This window comes from Electrophorus electricus, chromosome 22 (genome assembly GCF_013358815.1).
Source record: "Electrophorus electricus isolate fEleEle1 chromosome 22, fEleEle1.pri, whole genome shotgun sequence".
Lineage (NCBI taxonomy): Eukaryota > Metazoa > Chordata > Actinopteri > Gymnotiformes > Gymnotidae > Electrophorus > Electrophorus electricus.
Window position 1 is genome coordinate 2,457,404 of NC_049556.1, and position 6,150 is coordinate 2,463,553.

Sequence of the window (6,150 nt, forward strand, 5' to 3'; positions counted from 1 at the left end):
GCATGGTTTAAACACCACAACTTTAAACACCACAGCCTGCCTGAGTGTTGGTACTGACCATGTCCATCCCTTTATGACCATAGTGTATCCATCTCCTGATGGCTACGTCCAGCAGGATAACACACCAGGTCACAAAGCTCAAATCACCTTAAACTGGTTGCTTGAATATCACTGTACTCAAATGACCTCCAGAGTGACCAGCTCTCAATCCAGGAGAGCACCTTTAGGATGTGGTGGAACGAGAGATTCACATCATGGCTGTGCAGTCAGCCAATCGGCAGCACCTGCGTGATTCTCTCATGTTGATATGGACCAAAATCTCTGAGGAATGTTCCCAGCACCTCGATGAATCTGTCACGAATAATTAAGGCAATTCTGAATGCCACAGGGGGTCCAACCTGGTGCTAGCAAGGTGAACCTAATAAAGTGACCTGCGAGTGTGTGTGTAATATATAAATAAAATCACATCCATTACCACCACTGATGTTTTCTGCATCTTATGTTATCCAAATGTCGTTGACGCCCCCAACACACTCACACACTCACACACACACAGACACTCACAGACACACACACACACAGACACACTCACACTCACAGACACACACACACACTCACAGACACACACACACACACACACATACACACAGACACACACACTCACAGACACACACACACACACACACACTCACATACACACACAGACATTGTCATTCTTGTGACATATGAGTGATTATTACGAATCATGGCTTTTACCAAGGACAACATACATATATTAGCATATATTAGCCAAGGTAGACCTGGAAGACAATGTAAAAAAGGAGGCTTGTCTGCTGTCCAACTACAGGCTTTGTGTGTGTGTGTGTGTGTGTGTGTGTGTGTGTGTGTGTGTGTGTGTGTGTGTGTGTCTGTGCGTTTATACGTCTCTTTTACAGCAGACCTTGGCGGATAGCCTCGAAATACAAAGTCTCTTCAGCCGCTGTCTGCTTGTTCGGGAGTTCTTCACGGGCGCCACTGACACACCTAACCGGTTCAAACAGCTCCCCAGAAAACTACTTTGACAAACTGTTCTCTGTATTTACACGCTTCCGTACTTTTTTTTCTTTTCTAATCTGGAAGAAGTCTTCATTCTCTATTTCTACGAGCAGTTTGGCCTATTAATGCCATGCAGCCCTGACCAACGAGGCTAACGCTGGGGCGCTGGACTACATTCCCCAGAATCCTCTGGGGTGCCCTGAGCGCTCATGTTCTACACCTGTGTTTAGCTCCGTTTAGGTGCTGTAGGGCCTGCACTCACTGTGTTTTTACATGTTGGCTTTTCTTTGGATTTCCCCTTTGTATTCGGTTGCCTTCAGGACCGTTTCTCTCTGGCTCTGTTTTGTTGGACAATTTTTGTTTTTTTTTTAAACTACGATTTTTCGATTTACCCTCTATAGTAAATGATTAACTGATCCACACGCGTCTGTTCACCAGTGCTCACATACCATTACGACTTACATCCGAAATATCGAACCGTACTGCGAAAAAGCAACAAATAATTTAAAGAATGTAGGCCAGTAGTGCTGTTTATTTACTGGGCGGGCTGTAACTACGAGCATGAAGAAACTTTACCGTCGTACACGCTTCTTCCTATTATTGAAAATGTTTACATTACACAGTTTACATCGCAGTTTAGGGAAAACACCACATATAAAACGCTCATATTCTTTGAAAGTAAACGCTTTATTTAATAAATCACTGATACTCAAAATTACAGAACAGTGTAATTTTAAGTTATAATTCAATAATTGTAAAGGGGGTCCTAAAACTAAATACTGCGTAATTGAAGCGTTGCCGTTAAAAGTTGTCGGTCTTATTTCGAGTTATAAACAACGCGTAAAGAAGAGATGAATCGGTTATGCACTAGAACATTTACCCCATTCAAACAGCTCAAAAGTGTTAAAATATCTTTGAAACGAGATATTTGAAACGAGTTTTGTTATTGCGTTCCTGCTATAAAGTGTGTCCCAGCAAGTCCGTGGGTGAGTTCCCTGTTTTTTCGGCCGACTGCGCGCCTGTTGATTAACCACTAGATGTCGCGGCGGAACTACGGAGGGTGGTGGAGGAGGAGGAGGGTGGAGGAGGGTGGTGGAGGAGGAGGAGGGTGGAGGAGGGGTCTGGCCTGGGAAAACCCGCTGCTTCCCATTCCAGTCGCGGAGGCACAACATGGCGGATTAGGCGAGCCAGCCGACGCGCCCGGACACAGCGGACACATCGCGGCGATCACAGGCGCCCGGCGCCGTGGACGGAGCAGGAGCGAACCTCCCACGGACTACACGCCACGGACCGCCAAGCCGACACACTCCCACGGACCACACGCAGAAAACCTCGGGACTTCTCCGGACATGTAATCCGCACTTCCGACGGCGCTCACGGTCTGTCGGCCCGCTCCGGATCGGCCGTCTGCAGGAGCTCGGCGCTGTTGCCCAGGCCCCCAGCCCCAGGCCGAGCGCCGCCCGAGGTCCCGGGGTGCGGAGTCCGGGGCCGGGGCACTTACGGAACCCGTCGCGCTCCACCCTTCGGAAAAGGCTCGCGCTGCGTGCAAAGGGCGCGGAGGTGAGTTGCGTGCGTTTACGTCCGAGAGTGCGAACTTGCTGGCGTTCACGATCAGCTTCGGTTTATCCAGGGTTTTGCTTTTGGCTGAGTTGTCCGCTCGCCGCTGTCCGTCGGACACTGCAAGACGCGCACCGCTCGTGTCATTTCAGCCCGCGAGCTGTCGGGCCCGTGCGGCGCGCGGCTGCCCCAGACGGGGGCTTTTACGTAGCTAGGCGGGCTAACTCGCGCAACTGCGTGGAGCCAGAGACGTTCAGCGAACTAGCTGGGAGGCAGGGAGGGGAAAGGAGGGAGGGAAGGAGGGAGGGAGGGAGCGAGCGTGTCGGGGGAGAGGAAGAAAGACACGGCGTACCTTTTTTATTTGGAGCTCGCGCAGCTCTTTGGCCTGCGCGCAGGCGTGATTTCGGACCAGCGCGCGTTCTGCGCCGCGCACACAAAGAGAGACGCGCCGGGCGGACGGAGAAGCGCACATATTGATCAGCGCTTTGTTGCTACATGTTTTTACAGGGTGTGTGTTTTGAGGGGGGGGCGGGGGGCTGTGTGTGTGTGTTGCGTGTGCGCGCGTGAATAAATTAATGATCGGAGAATTTGACATGTACAGAAACAAGGCAGATCTTGCATCTCTAAAATAAAAACAAACAGATGCAACGTCCACCATGTTTTGTTGACTAAAACTTTCCCTCACGTGCTTATTTCCTCCGTTTTGCGTTTCAGATGTTTTCCTTGGTGCACAGCAATGATGCTTTAAATACGGCATTGCCGCAATATCTGGTAGTTCGTTTTGTGGCTGGATTTGGTGTGAATGGGGATCAAATAACATACGACACCTTGCTTCAATTACATCTGCTTTGTCCCCACTCAAGTTACGAGTTAAGCTATGTGTGTGTGTTAATTCATGACTTAATTTATGAATTAATATCTCACTGCCCTGTTTTTGTTTTGTTCTGTTATTTTGGTGAAGACACTAGTGGCAGTGCTTGTATGAGGTTAGGAGCCTTTTCCAGTTCTGGCGCTGCATCAGAACACACCATCTGTCACTGGTGACTGGGTTGCATCTAACAGGACCGAGGCAGTGGCACAGACATGTAATCATAGGCTCATATTAATGTTTAACAACACACAAACACCGAAGTGCCGAGTTCCAGGTGGAAGACGGAGCCCAGCAAGCTTTTCCAAAGGCTGAGAGTCTTGGCAGATGGGGACTGTGGTTGTATGTCTCTTGGGCACAAGGGTGTCTATCGTCAAGCGCGAAAATTATTCTTTTTCCAGGAAGTCGGTGGAACAGAGCGCAGCTGTAGAAGTTCAGCGTGTGGGAGTTTGTCGCTGATTCGGTGACACACTGAGATGGTGTGGGAAGTGTTAAAGGGAACCGTGAGGACAGTCTGCGTCGTACCGTTGTCGTGATTTAATAAGGAAAAGAATGCCAGACATGAGGTGTGGAAGTGATGAGATTGAGAGAGCGTGAGGGTTGGAATGAAGATGACCATGCAGACTGCTTCCTGTTCTAACTGACTGATGGCCTATAAAGGTGGAAGAGGAGCAGAGAACGAAAACGCTGTTCATGCAGGGCTGGGCGATCTTCCCCGGAAAAAACACATCACAATCTATTTTTTACACTCAGTCACGATCCAAGATTTGAATTGTGATCTTCCTTCCCAATTTTGAAATGAACAACTAGAGTCTATGGACTGCATTAAAGACAATGTTTTCAAAATGATAATTAAAATCTGAAGTCAACTTTATTGAAAATATTAAACAAAGCAAAAATAAGCAGTAAGTATATAACACAACCATTAAATAACAGATTTTTCAAGTATTGTAGTGCTAACGTGTACACTAAGGTAAAATAAAATGTAAACAGAACACCCATTCTGCACACCTTTAAACAGCACCCTGTCCTTCGCTAGAGAGAATGTGCTTTCCCCAGTTATCTCTTCCATTCTTTGCTGCTTGTATCGTATTTTTAAAAATGTTCTAATGATAACAGTTAATGTTACGGGACCTCTTGGCTGGGGTTCGACGCCCTGAGTGAAGCACACATGTTCCTTCAGATAAGGTGGATGGATGGATTTGTTGTATTAACCTCTGTGAATGCTAATCAATGCCTAACAAACTTTGATTTGAGGAATATGTGACTACACAGCCGTCAGTTTCGCACTGCTAAAATTGAGTCCCTTTTTGACCCAAGCTCCTTAGCTAACATGCTGCTAGGTCACATTGAATTGTTTTTAAAGTGCGTCGCAACGGAAAAAGTCACGTTGTATTCTATGCGAATCAGCGCAGCCAGTTTGTAACCAACCATTCTGCTGTTTTTTGAACGTAGCGTGGATCCACTTTATTACTGCTCGTGAAGTTTTGAAACATTAGTAGGAGAACGTAAGATGTCACAATCTCTCCGATTTGCTCGAAAATAGATGTGTGCAAGATCGTTCACGATATATTGTCAGATCGCCCACCCCTACGCTCACTGCACCTTTAATGAGAGTCCAAATCCTGCTGGGGTAACCAAGTTCAGCAGTGGACTTCTGCACTCCGATTTAGCGCTAATAGACAAGCTGGATCAGCCGGTCAACTCTAGGAAGCATGGCTCTGTCTGGACGTGTCCCGGCTTGGACCTAGCTGTGCGATATATCGGACATGTTGGCAGGCAACACGTACTCCGCCTGTTCAGTTTGAAACCAGCCACACCTTCGGACACAAAGCAAAAGACATGCCAGTTATCCTGCAACCTGGAATCAAGGTTGGCTGAATGGAGCTACGAGCAGTTGGACCACAGCGACGAGAGGAGTGTCCGGGACCCTCGGAGCCGACGGTCCCCTGTGGTTCTCTCGTGGGCTTGACGTCTGGGCTTTGGTTTAAACCACTTCCGCATTTGGGGTTTTGCTCAGGGCGCCCAGCAACCGGTGCCATTCCCGGCCTGGTCCGGTGTAGCCCACCTTACAGACAAATATAATCGACTATGATTCGAAGTGAAAGCAAGCAGGGAACTTACTTGGTCCTTGTGGCGCCCCCTGTGGTCAATTTCTGTCATCTGCGTTCCAGTAAATGCGTTATTCTGACGCTGTGCGGCTGGTCCCAGGTCAGTTGTTTGTGACTCCTCGTGCATTAGCCATTACCTCCTGTGCCATGTTGGGTTGCTCTGGTCTTGTCTCCCTGTTCCTCGTGGGGGTTTTGGCCTTGTCGCCTGTGTTGGGTTAGGCTATTTACATATTTAGTCATGTACTCATTTGTTTGGTCATTGCGCACGGAGACAATGTAATTCATTGACTAACCTACAAGCCGATGGAAGTCACGAGCTGTTGCAGCAGTTGGCATGGCGACGTCCATTTTGGATGCTCTGCGTGCTTGGGCTTTGTGTTGGAGCTTTTGGCTGCAACTGTTTTCTTGGGTGTGGTCGGGTTCGTGTCGGGGCGGTAGACTACGTCTGTTTTTTTAGGTGTGGTTGGGTTCGTGCTGGGTGGTGTTGGGCCGTGTCGGGTGGTGTCAGGGCGGTCTACTATGTCTGTCTGTTTTGTTAGGTTGGCCAACCTGGCGGTGTTGTCATTTGGAGTGTGCGCG

At 48.4% G+C, this 6,150-nt stretch overlaps 1 protein-coding gene across 3 annotated transcripts in view; it reads left to right on the forward strand.

Annotated features, from left to right (window-relative positions):
- Positions 1–2,508: 2,508 nt before the first annotated feature.
- Positions 2,509–6,150, forward strand: part of ptpra (protein tyrosine phosphatase receptor type A) — a 24,597-nt gene continuing 20,955 nt past the window's right edge. For all 3 annotated transcript variants that reach the window (XM_027027037.2, XM_027027039.2, XM_027027038.2), the window contains exon 1: positions 2,509–2,595. The gene's annotated coding sequence lies outside the window, so the exon portion shown is untranslated. The remainder of the gene's footprint in view (positions 2,596–6,150) is intronic.